Source organism: Amphibalanus amphitrite, unplaced genomic scaffold, assembly GCF_019059575.1.
Source record: "Amphibalanus amphitrite isolate SeventyFive unplaced genomic scaffold, NRLGWU_Aamphi_draft 000110F_arrow, whole genome shotgun sequence".
Taxonomy (NCBI): Eukaryota; Metazoa; Arthropoda; class Thecostraca; order Balanomorpha; family Balanidae; genus Amphibalanus; species Amphibalanus amphitrite.
In genome coordinates this window covers 937,993-951,312 of record NW_024881605.1, presented here as the reverse complement: position 1 = coordinate 951,312, position 13,320 = coordinate 937,993, and the positions used below count along the sequence as shown (strand labels likewise).

At 46.7% G+C, this 13,320-nt stretch overlaps 1 non-coding gene across 1 annotated transcript; it reads right to left on the bottom strand.

The window, feature by feature from the left end:
- Positions 1–1,141: 1,141 nt before the first annotated feature.
- On the bottom strand, positions 1,142–1,260 carry LOC122380978. Its single transcript, XR_006256444.1, has one exon. It is a non-coding gene; the product is annotated as a 5S ribosomal RNA (ribosomal RNA).
- Between the last annotated feature and the right edge of the window lie 12,060 nt (positions 1,261–13,320).

The following is a 13,320-nucleotide window of genomic DNA, read 5'->3' as shown; positions in this document are numbered from 1 at the left end:
TGTCGCAGCTGCCTCCCGCCCGCTTCGCCCGCGCTGTTAAAGCCGCAATCGTGGACGATGAATCAGCACATCGTCGCTGACCAATAGGATGGGGGTGGGTAAGAGCAATGAGGCTGTCCTGAGAGTGTTTTGTCCTTGTTTTGATGTGAGTGAATGTGCAAATGTATTGAATGATTAGATTAGCAACCGCGGATACGGATTCTGAGCAGTAATCGCCACGCACATCGTATGTGGATCGCTCTTAAATGTAATCTCTATCAGACAAAGTTTTAGTAGTATGAAAACATGTAATTTCTAAAAATTGTCTGAAATAAACTAATCTTAATCTTACGTCCAGAACAACCCACTTGTAGAACCGAAAAAGGGGGCAAAAGTAGAATCCTGCTTGTTCTTGAAAATGGCTATCGAGAATTCTTCGAAAAGTCGAGCACTTCATAAAAAGAGGGGAGGGCGTTTGACCCGCCCTGGGCGCTTTGCCCCACTCTACCCTACAAAGCTCTTCTGTTTATTTGAAAAGCATTTGTATAATTTTAGGAACAATACTCTGTAGCGTAGCTGTAGCTGAGGGTGTGGCAGAAGGATTGAAGAGTCTGCCAAAGCTGTTGAAACAATGGAAATGTGGGTGGCATTTTTTATTTTTAAAATTTTGTTCATTTGTAAAAATTTATTTTACATTTTTTTGCATCACTTAGACAAGTACTACACTAATTTGTACTTTTTTCAAAGCTCTTCATATGTAAAAATGCATTGTGTAGAAATAATGGCCTAGATTTTGGTTCGAAATTTTTTTTGAATCGAATCAAAAAAAGAATCGTTCGATAACTTTTTGGCTGAATCAAACGTGAATCGATCCTTTTTTGGTTTTTTGATTCTTTGAATCGAAAGGAATCGATTCACCAAATTTTTGGAAGGAATCGAACGATGATTGAATCGGAAAAATTTCAAATGAATCAATGATTGAATCGATCCAAAAAAAGGTGAATCAAAAACCAGTCTGGCTAGAACCAGTATGTAAAAAGAAGCTTATCGAGTCCTAATAAATAGAAGACGTGTGCAGTGTGCAGGGCACGGGCCATGTCGCAAGAGCATTAACAGTGAGGGGATAAATAGCCATCAGTGGGCACCATTGAAAAAGCGAAAATGACAACGACACCACGTGTTCCCAGGAGGTCACCCTTCCAAGTACTAACCGGGCCAGATGCTGCTTGACTTCAGTGATCGGACGGGAACTGGTATTTTCAGCATGGTATGGTCGTTGCCGACGAGAGCCGTTCATCTTTAACTCCTTTATCTGTAACATAAACGATGACGTCACAACTCTGGCACTGACAAGTCTCAAACACCACAGTCATTGCCTTTGGCCAAGCGAATGGCTTGAGTGATGGCGCTGCTCAGTCTCATTGCTTATGTGACCGCCAAAAACACTGCCAGCAAAGGTCATGTGGCCCAAATTTGCACAGCAGATTGTGGCCCACCCAGTAGAGCTAGAGCGCTAAAAATGGCACCAATCGACTCGCCACCATCTAATCTTACTTTCCCAACACCCATTTGACCTCTCCAGGTCAGGCGATGACCTAAGGTCATTTGTGGGCTACGTCTAAAATACACTTGCACAGCAGTTTTCGAGTAGAGGAATTGACCAAATTCCAAATCAAAGCACATCATCGGGTAGCCCATAGGCCGTAATAACTTTCCTAAAAAACCGCTTCTCGATATGTGACCTCGTTTGACCTCAGCAGGGCAAAATGTGCAAATACACGACACTCCATACGTCGCAGCCCTGATTCAGCCCAGATTCGGGACACCTCCGATCAAGCTGAAACTCGCACACAATGTAGGTCCTGACATGCTCAATCCACAGTCCGAGTCATTCGGCGGCACTCCCAGCCGTTTGACCTACAGAGGTCAGCAAAGGTCACGTGGCCCAAATTTGCACAGCAGATTGTGGCCCACCCATAAGAGCTAGAGCGCTAAAAATGGCACCAATCGACTCGCCAGCATCTAATCTTACTTTTCCAACAGCCATTTGACCTCTCAAGGTCATGCGATGATCTAAGGTCATTTGTGGGCTATGTCGAAAATACACTTGCACAGCAGTTTTCGAGTAGAGGAATTGACCGAATTCCAAATCAAAGCACATCATCGGGTAGCCCATAGGCCGTAGTAGCTTTCCTTAAAAACCGCTTCTCGATATGTGACCCCGTTTGACATCGGCAGGGCAAAATGTGCAAATAAACGACACTCCATACGTCTCAGCCCGGATTCAGCCCAGATTCGGGACGCCTCCGATCAAGCTGAAACTCGCACACAATGTAGGTCCTGACATGCCCAATCCACAGCCTGAGTCATTCGGCGGCACTCCCAGCCGTTTGACCTACAGAGGTCAGCAAAGGTCACGTGGCCCAAATTTGCACAGCAGATTGTGGCCCACCCAGTAGAGCTAGAGCGCTAAAAATGGCACCAATCGACTCGCCAGCATCTAATCTTACTTTCCCAATAACCATTTGACCTCTCCAGGTCAGGCGATGACCTAAGGTCATTTGTGGGCTATGTCGAAAATACATTTGCACAGCAGTTCTCGAGTAGAGGGATTGACCGAATTCCAAATCAAAGCACATCATCGGGTAGCCCATAGCCCATAGCCCACAGGACCTACATTTTGTGCGAGTTTCAGCTTGATCGGAGGTGTCCCGAATCTGGGCTGAATCCGGGCTGCGACGTATGGAGTGTCGTTTATTTGGACATTTTGCCCTGCCGAGGTCAAACGGGGTCACATAAGGAGAAGCTATTTTTAAGGAAAGTTACTACGGCCTATCCCGATGATGTGCTTTGATTTGGAATTCGGTTAATCCCTCTACTTGAAAACTGCTGTGCAAGTGTATTTTCGACATAACCCGCAAATGACCTAAGGTCATCGCATGACCTGAAGAGGTCAAATGGGTTTTGGGAAAGTAAGATTAGATGCTGGCGAGTCTATTGGTGCCATTTTAGCGCTCTAGCTCTACTGGGTGGGCCACAATTTGCTGTGCAATTTTTGGTCACGTGACCTCTGGTGACCTCTGTAGGTCAAGCGGCTGGGAGTGCCACCGAATGACTCGGACTGTGGATTGGGCATGTCAGGGCCTACATTGTGTGCGAGTTTCAGCTTGTTCGGAGGTGTCCCGAATCTGGGCTGAATCCAGGCTGCGACGTTTGGAGTGTCGTTTATTTGGACATTTTGCCCTGCCGATGTCAAACGGGGTCAAATATCGAGAAGCGGTTTTTAAGGAAAGTTACTACGGCCTATGGCAGGGGTCGGCAAATGGTGGGGCATGCCCCCTTTGGGGGTAATGGAGCCCTTTCGGTGGGGGTAATGAGGGATTCTGAGAAAACCTATCTTTTTAGAGTTAGTGGCTCCATTGGACCATCGTGACTGTTGCATTCCAGGGTTCAAAGATAAGCCCAGGTCAAAGCACAGCACACATTGATAAGATACCAATTTTCACGTTGCTGCTCGCCTCACCATCTCACCGCGGCTCGGTACAGTCGTACAAAAGCAGCTGCAGTTTTTAACCGTCGCCCGCCTGTTGGACAGCCGCTAACGTAAGGGGGATGAGTCGATCGGACCCCCGCGGCCTCTCGGACTCTGAGATGGAGCTGTGCATAAAAAAACGAGCGTATTACCCGTGACTATAGGAAGCCGCTGCTGCCCATTTTTAAGGTCCTTGGTCATTTCGTCTCATTCAGGAGGTCAAAGACAAGTGTCGAGAGAATCGGGACCCGCTATAACTTCTTGAAGTGAGATTTTATGGCTCAAGATGACCTCCAGAAAAAGCTCATAAGCCAATGATCATTATGGGTCCATGACTTCAGAGGCCAGTTTTACCCAGGGTAACTTTTAAAGGGGGGAAAGGGGGAAGTTCCCCCCTTCGAAAATTCTGCTCCCCCTTTCAAATTGTGCGTGAACGGCTTGGGAGGGAAGGGGGAATTTCCCCTTTCAAATTTATTTTTGAGCCCATTTTCAATCAATTCGCTACTCAGATTCTTTAACATCGTTGATCAGACTCTAATCATCAATCAACGTTGCTGGCGATTGGATAATTTTCAATTTGAGGTTCCATCCAACCATTTTACGTTCAGTGCAGCGGGAGCTCCAGATTTGACCCGGATGACCCGGATGGTCGGTGGGACAGTCTTTTGTCTTGTCTCTTCCGTCTCTTCGCAATCACCGACATATCGCTACAGGCGTCGGCGTAGAAACCGGCGGGGGACGGGGGTCATGACCTCTCCGAACCGAGGGTCTTCCTTCGAACCAGGGTCCTTCAATTGGTCTTGGCCGAGCAAAAATAGTCACGTGTTAACCTCTCTCTATTTAGAAAGGCGCTACTTGATGTTTGGCCAGGGTAATTGGTTGATACTACTGATTGACATTTGCAAGGGCGCAGTCAAGTTGGGACCTCCCCAGCCCCTTACTGCCAAGGTAGGTACCTACGTATATTTTTAGCTAATTTATTTTTTGGCAACCTAACAATATAAAGTGGCCAGAATCCGGGGAGAGAGTAGGATTTGGGAGTAGGCAAGGTTCTGCAGGCGCCATCCTAACAAAAACCTAATGGCATTGGGCCCCCCTTTCAGATGCCCCTGGATCCGCCCTTGCCCCGAACTTTTTCCCCCTCTCGACTTTTCCTGTAAAAGTAACCCTGGTTTTACCGACAAAAAAATAGCCGCCTGCCGGAATTTTTCGCCTAAAGACCGCTTCACATACGGAGCGCAAACGGTAAAGCCCTATCCACTTACATGCTCATCGCGCTTACGCTCAGTCAGGGGGGGGTTCATCGCCATAGGGACACACGTACAAGGAAATTGCTACCAAATGCTGCCAATGTGACGTAACTGGGATGCTCGAAAGCTGATTGGTCGCTGAGATTCGAGTAATGTAGTCAATTCTGGCGCACCGGCGCAGTGTTTTCCGACCGTTGCGTGTTATTACTTTGGTTGTTACGCAAAGTTTTAATATGTTTGTTTAATAATATAAACACGTTTTCATGTGTTTGAAGGTCGCAAAAGCTAAACATAAGTGGCAACCACACTTTGTATTACGTTTCGTCTCATATATCATGAAGAACAACCAAGTATTTCAAGCTGGGATCATGCTGATTGCTGAGGTACCTCAACCAAGGTATTCATTTTGCAATGGATCTAAACATAATCTTGCGTTTTTTAAAGTTTCCATTTTTGCAATTAAGCTGGTAATAATTTTTCAGTGCTGTGCTCGCAGTGCGCATAAGTACCTTGACCTAACATGATACACTCAACAAATAAAATGGTTAGAGCAAACACACAATGTAAACAAACTAGTGCTACAGTGGCAAATTGAAATATAAATGAGCTCTTTACTTTTTTGCATTAAAATTCAAATTGTATATAGTATGGTCACATACTGCGGGCTGGGTTCATCTCAATCTCGTTGCAATGTTATCAGAGCTGTAAAATTGAAAACAAATCAAAATGTTTTTGCATGGTATTATTGTTTATTTTCAAATTGGTCACTGAAGTTATTTCATGGGTAGGTGCTTAATCTTATTAAACATTTATTTATTAGTTGCTTGTACTGTCAGCATGATGTTAGCCAAATTTGTTTGTGCTGAGAGTTTTCTGTTTACAGGAAAGCTGAGGCGAGGGCGAGTAGGTCCCTGAGGAGGACCACTGCAAAGAAAGGAGGTCAAGGAGATTCAGCAACCTGCGAGCAACCTCTAGATCAGCCAGCAGGCACCTCTGACAAGTAAGTCTAATGGTTTATGTTTTCACTCACATTAAAAGTGTTCACTAATATCCATCAGTGTTTTAAGTTCTGGCCCGTCTTGAGCGACAACATCATTTTTATTCCCATTGTTAAAATGCATCAAAGCATTCTTTTTGCCATGAGTAATGGTAACTTTTTTGTCGGGATAAGGCCACTCAATCCAATAAGGTGATGTCTCAAGTCACATCCACTAAATGTTCTGATAATGACCTATGCTGGTCCTAACTAGTGCTTAGAAAAAAGCTGAGTTGTGTTTCAGTCTTGGTTTGTGTTTGAACATTTTTATACGCAGTGTTTTTTCTTCTGAAAAAGTGTCATGCTAATCACGAGCGAATTTGAGGGGCAGTCGCCAAACGAGACTTCAATAATCAACAGTAACAGGAAAATGGATTAATGTAAAGTCAAAGGGCATGAATTTTTCGTTGTCCGCGAAATCTGTCACTTTCAATGCGTAGACTAGGCTCATTTAAGTGTTATCGTTTTTTTTGTTGTTGTTGTTGCACAATATTAAATTGCCAATGTCTTTCAAGTGATGTAGCGTAATGCTGCTTTCACAGTGCCGCTGCCGGTGTCGACGCTGGCAGCCATGGCCGGCGCCGAGCTGACGAGTTCCAACCTGGAAGCTCAGCGCGAGGGGCTGGCATTTGTTGCCGGCTTCGTGGCATACAAGTGTCACCACATCGACGCCACCCTCGGTAGTCGGTCTCCTGACTTCTCGGGCGCCGCCGGAGACACTGAACACCGGACATGTGCATGGATCCGGGAAAATGGATCTGGGATCTGATCCCACGGATCCTGATCTCGGATCAGACGGGATCATAGATCCAGCTCTGTAATTTATCGAGAGATCCGTAGGGATCACAGATCCGATTCTCATTTTTGCCTGAGATCCAGTGAGATCGTAGATCCTCACTTATTTTTTGTCAACACATATCCCAAAAAAGCACTTGTTTCAACTCACTAACGTTCTGTTTGAGTGATTTTATGTGATCGCACGTCATAATCCATAGTTTGTGTCACTTATTGGCATAGAAACCCTTTAAAACATGGTATCAAATGTGGTGCATGGTGGGATCCACTCAGAACATAGATCCATGTTCTTAATTTATCGTCAGATCATATGAGATCATAGATCCAAGATGTATTTTTCACGCCGGATCCGGTGGGATCAAGATCCCAATCTTTACTTTGCTTCGAGATTCACTGAGATCATAGATCCATCACTCGGATCCATGCACATGCCTGCTGAACACCCTGCCGAACAGCTGAATTGTGACGATCAGCCGAGGCCAGCTGTTTGTTCTGTCACAAGCCTGGATGGCCGCTGTGGAGGAGTTCGAGCGGAACTTCTGCCTGCTGATGGGGGCAACTGCAGATCAGGAGCCGCGAGTCATACAGCGTCTCAAGCTGTTCATCGCCGTCAAGCAGCCTCAACTCGGCACCCGCCTGTCCAGGAAGTTGGCGAGCACCCGTCTCCACCTCCCCCTTCGGTGCCTTAGCCTGACTCTGGACGAGGTCCGGCAGCTGAAAAGAGCCGATAGAAAAGTTGGCCATCATGCAAGGAGCTCTAGGTGAGCTGGTGAACCGGCTCGTGTAGCGACTACGACTCAGCGTGGTGCTGTGTGACTCGGTGTGGTGCGGCCGGCTCTGTATGGGTGCTGTGCGACTCGGCATGGTGCCTCCGGCTGTGTGTAACGGCTTTGCGACTCGATGTGGTACGGCCGGCTCTGTTGGTGCTGTGCAACTCGGCATGGTGCCTCCGGCTGTGTGTAACGGCTGTGCCACTCGGTGTGGTACGGCCGGCTCTGTGTGGGTGCTGTGCGACTCGGCATGGTGCCTCCGGCTGTGTGTAACGGCTGTGCGACTCGGTGTGGTACGGCCAGATCTGTTGGTGCTGTGTGACTCGGCATGGTGCCTCCGGCTGTGTGTAACGGCTGTGCCACTCGGTGTGGTACGCCCAGATCTGTTGGTGCTGTGTGACTCGGCATTGTGCCTCCGGCTGTGTGTAACGGCTGTGCGACTCACTGTGCGACTCGGCATTGGGTAACGGCTGTGCGTTTCAATATTGTACCACCAGCTGTGAATAACGGCCACCCGTAAGTGAAACTTATAATATTTAGTATCAATGTTTATTCGATTTTTTTCAGCAATGCAATTTCAGTGCATCCGTCCTGAGCGCACTAGCAGGGCAGCGGAGTCGATGTAATTTCGGTGACTCCCGACTCCTAGTTCCAAAAACTAATTCCGACTCCTACTCCGGTCCGGGAGAATTGTCTATTCTGACCGATTCCGGCTCAGACTTCGCAGCCCTGCAGCTCCGCAGTCTGCGGAACCGATGAATTTTTGGTGACTTCGACTCTGACTCCTGCTCCGACTTCCAAAATCGACTCCGACTCCGCTTACGGCTCCAGTTCGACTCCGACAATCCGATTCAAAAGTCCGGTCCGACTCCATAACCCTGCGCCCTGGGTCCCATACAAGCCTCGCTGGTTTCGGCCCACTTTTCCTGGACGTGACCTTATATCACTATTACTCACTTTAAAATGCGACATATTTTCCATTTCTCGTGCGAAAAGTGCTCGCGAAAGCTTTTTGGGCGTTATAACACGAAAAAATGCCACCGGAAAGCCCGTAGTAATGCTCTATACATAGGCCGGCCGCGGCGGGAGCATCCCAGTGACGTCATCCGGGCCGGTAGGGGGAACGTAAAAAATTCCCTAATGAACCTACCTGGTATATAGGGCCTTGCGCTCAGTATTGAAGCGGTTTTTAGGCAAAAACTCCGGCAGGTGGCTGTTTTTCTGTTGGTAAGACTGGCCTCAGAAATTCCCGGGAAGGTTAAGAAAAAAAAATGATTGGCTCGAGGGTACAATTTGGTCGTGATCCAACGGCTTTTACGTGAGCTTTTAACGAAAAATCACCCGCCGCCCCTATATGTACGAGGGTTAAAATGGGATATATTAAATGCTTTGTGGAGGAAGTGTCATGTTATAAATTTGATGCATTGGAAATGCAGAAATGCCCAAAGAAGGAAGTGTCATGTTATAAATTTGATGCATTGGAAATGCAGAAATGCCCAAAGAGTTCCAGAAAGGTATGGAATTTCAGTAAACTTGGTTGTGACAGCAATGGGGTCTGGTAGGTGGGGGTAATGGCCCTGCCTGGCGCCTAAAAAGGGGGCACAACCCCGAATGACCTGCCGACCACTGGCCTATGGGCTACCCGATGATGTGCTTTGATTTGGATTTCGGTCAATCCCTCTACTCGAGAACTGCTGTGCAAATGTATTTTCGACATAGCCCACAAATGACCTTAGGTCATCGCATGACCTGGAGATGTCAAATGGGTATTGGGAAAGTAAGATTAGATGCTGGCGAGTCGACTGGTGCCATTTTTAGCGCTCTAGCTCTACTGGGTGGGCCACATTCTGCTGTGTAAATTTGGGTCACGTGACCTTTGCTGACCTCTGTAGGTCAAACGGCTGGGAGTGCCACTGAATGACTCAGACTGTGGATTGGGCATGTGAGGACCTACATTGTGTGCGAGTTTTAGCTTGATCGGAGGTGTCCCGAATCTGGGCTGAAAAGTGTTCCATTTTTCGGAATTTTGGGTGGAAAAGCACACCTAATGGGCAAAATCTTTTCATCCCCAGAACCAAGAAAAATGGAATTATTTCATCTTTGAAAAATGTTCAACGCATTCAGTTACATACCAGATTACATTACATACCAGATAACATACCAATGAATTGACAGTAGATAAACCCACATCTTTTTCTTTCAGATCCTGTCAAGATGAAGATCCTAACAAGAAATCCTGATTCCTGATCAATCAATCCTACAATGAGCACATGAGCCAGCTGTTCTTTAAAATGGATTGAATATGATGAAAAAGGAGTGCAAGAGGATACTTGATACTAGAGGTCTGCACCGGCCGGCTGCAGCCGCGGCTGGCTGCAGCCCCACGGCTGTGGATCGGGGCGGCTGCCAATTTCTCCAAGAACACGGCTACGGCTATGGCCACGGCTGTGAAATTTCAAGCTCAATCTTAAGTACTCAAATATAAAATTTTAAATGCTTTATCTTACATTCTGATAAGCAGTCTAGCCTGTAAAAATAATGCAAAGGATGCCCAGCAACACTGAAAGTGGTGAGGCCTTTGAAAAGCTGTAATGGTTTTATCATTTGCCATCATAAGTAGGAAAGCTTGCACCCTGGTACAGATGACTAATATGTGTTATGAGGTTATCGGTGGAGCCAACAAATAACCAGGGTAACTTTTAAAGGGGGAAAAGGGGGAATTTCCCCCCTTTGAAAATTCCGCTCCCCTTTCAAATTGTGCGTGAACAGCTAGGGAGGGAAGGGGGAATTTCCCCCTTTCAAATTTATTTTTGAGCCCATTTTCAATCAATTCGCTACTTAGATTCTATAATCATCGTTGATCAGACTCTTGTCATCAATCAACGTTGCTGGCGCTTAGATAATTTTCAATTTGAGGTTCCATCCAACCATTTTACGTTCAGTGCAGCGGGAACTCCAGGTTTGACCCGATACCGATCGGATGGTCGGTGGGACCGTCTCTTGTTTTGTCTCTTCGCAATCACTGACATATCGCTACAGGCGTAGAAACCGGCGGGGGACGGGGGTCATGACCTCTTCAAACCAAGGGTCTTCCTTCGAACCAGGGTCCTTCAATCGGTCTTGGCCTAGCAAAAATAGTCACATGCTAACCTCTCTCTATTTAGAAAGGCGCTACTTGATGTTTAGCCAGAGTAATAGGTTGATACTACTGATTGACTTTTGCAAGGACGCAGTCAAGTTGGGACCTACCCCTTACCGCCAAGGTAGGTACCTACGTATATTTTTTAGCTAATTTTTTTTTGGCAACATAACAATATTAAGTGGCCAGAATCCGGGGAGAGAGTAGGATTTGGGGGTAGGTAAGGTTCTGCAGGCGCCATCCTAACAAAAACCTAATGGCATTGGGCCCCCTTTCAGATGCCACTGGATCCGCCCTTGCCCCGAGCTTTATTCCCCCTCGACTTTTCCTGTAAAAGTAACCCTGCAAATAACTAAATGCACTTACTCTGTTGTTACTGTTACTTACACTGTTGGCTCCACTGATAACCTCATAGTCATAACACAAATATGTCCTTAAATAATCAACAGATGACTAATTATAATACATTGTTCCCTCATCATATCACGAGCTTGACAACTTCAGAAAATGCACCATGTTGCATTGTCATATCCCTTTCAAATCAATCTTACCTGGTCATTAGGAGAGCACCTTACAGCTATGAGCTATTGAAGACAAGCGTTCAATAATTATTTCAGGTAATAAAAAAGGAATAAAACCTAGGTAAAGGCAGTTAAAGCCTTCATAAAATATTATCTAAAATAACCCCTAGATGTATTTCTGGATTTTCGGCAAGTCCAATTACATAATACAAGACTGGCGCGTTATGTTCTATGGTGTGTGAGTGAACGCTAATAGAAAATGCAGATCAACGAAGCCAATGGAATTAGATTATTAGGGAGCGTAAACGCGTATATATCTTTCCCGAGCGAAAAAAACAAACATTCCAGTTTTTTGGCGCTTTTGTTTCAATTGTGGTGGTTCTGTTCGAAGGCCCATACAGATGATGTTTGCGCAAAATTTCTAACGGAAAATCACTGACTATTTAGTGTCGACAGCTGCATATTAACTTTTTGAACACGCCTCCATCACTGCTTGTTTATAGGCTGTCTGTGGTATTGGGCTGCGTTGCTGTATATACCGTGTGTTGCTGGATGATTGTGATAATATTTTGATGATTAACCTTTTTATTCAGCGGTAGAGAATTCTGAAAATCCCAGGGGGTGCTACAAACCCCTAATTATCCACCCGTTTTTTATTTTAAGTTCCATCCAGTACCAGTATGAGTGTTTATGGCTTGGAAGGTAGGTGAAACATTTCATTATTGTAATTTTAATCTTTTGAGACCTGAATTTCAACATTCTCTTGAGAGCCTGAGAGCATTCATGCCAAGGTTTCTGAGTCTGTTTCATGATAAAGAGACAATATTTATAATGGAGTCAACTTGTGGGTCAAGTCAGCAGAACTTGATAAATGAGTATATCACCTCTACACCTGTCGCATCCTGTATTGTAGTGATGGCAGGTTCAATGCTGAGTCTCAGAATAATAGCCAGCGAGCGTATACTGTTGTTTTGTATTTCTATGCCCGATCAGCCCTAATGTGTAATGTCTTGCATTTCTAAATATTGAACTGTAATGAATGAGATGCTGTAGTGAGGTACTGTAATGAAAAGACTGCCTCAGACTGCAAGGTTCTATTTAACCAAATATGACTGCATGTCTGCTACAGAATGAAACACTGACAAACACTGACACTGACATCAGGCACCGACAAAGTGAATGCACAAGAACGATAAGGACTTCTGGACTTCAGAGCAAGAGACACACCCTACGCTCAGGAACGCCGCTGTCACCACATATAGCATACAGCACCCGGTCGTGCCCATCATTAGCCTACAAGCCCCACCTACGAAACCAAGCGCTATATCGTGGGAACCGCACAGGGGTCTCTGTTCACTAGCCGGCGGCCAGGGCACGAGCCGCTGCACCTGGTGGGGAGTCACCCCAGCCAGACCACATTGTCGCACATGCTGCTCCGACAGACAAGTCGCACGCACGAAAGTTCAGTGGCATCGTCTGCTGTGACGTCAGCATTGCGACGCGGAGCCGGCTCTAGCATGGGATGCTATGGGAAAACTGGTGTTTTATTCAGGTCACAATAAATCATGCTATTGATGACTTTATGGGGTGGGTGATGCATAAGTATGATATAAAACACAAACATTTCGTATTTTCACGTTATTTTTAACGGGTAACAGCTACTAAAACATTTCAAAAACGAACTTTGATGTACTTTCTGGTTTAGGACCAAGAAAGAAAATAGTATATTCCAAAATCTAGTGTCGCAATGGTGACGCCAACCTCGACTAACCTGTATGCTTATGGCCTTGACGTCACGCTCCTCGCGCCCAGTGAGAGTCTACTAGTGGCAGAACTAGTGACCCGGACCGCGGTTGGTCTCGATCCGAGTCTGCAGGCTGTGTGGCGCTGCAGCTCGCCGCTGGCCCTCCGCTCGCTGGTAGGGGTGGTCAGCGCGGTCTGCCTTGGGAGGTCGCCCGGCGCTGACTCGGGCGCGGCCTCGGAGGGGACAGCTGGTCCGACGCTCCGGACGCAGCACCGGGATGGTGGTGGCGTAGCGCGCCTTTCCCAGGTGGCGTTGGGCGTACAGCTGGCTCTGCCGAGCTGTGGGCGTCGCGCCTTTCCTCCAGTCGGCGACGAAAGCGTTCAATGCCTTCTGCCCAGGGCTGCGGAGTCGATGGATTTTCGGCGACTCCGACTCCGACTCCGGCTTTCAAAAACCAGCTCCGACTCCGACTCCGACTCCGGGCAGAATTGTCGAGTCCGACCGACTCCAACTCCCGACTCCGACTCCGCAGACCTAGCAGGGCTGCGGAGTCG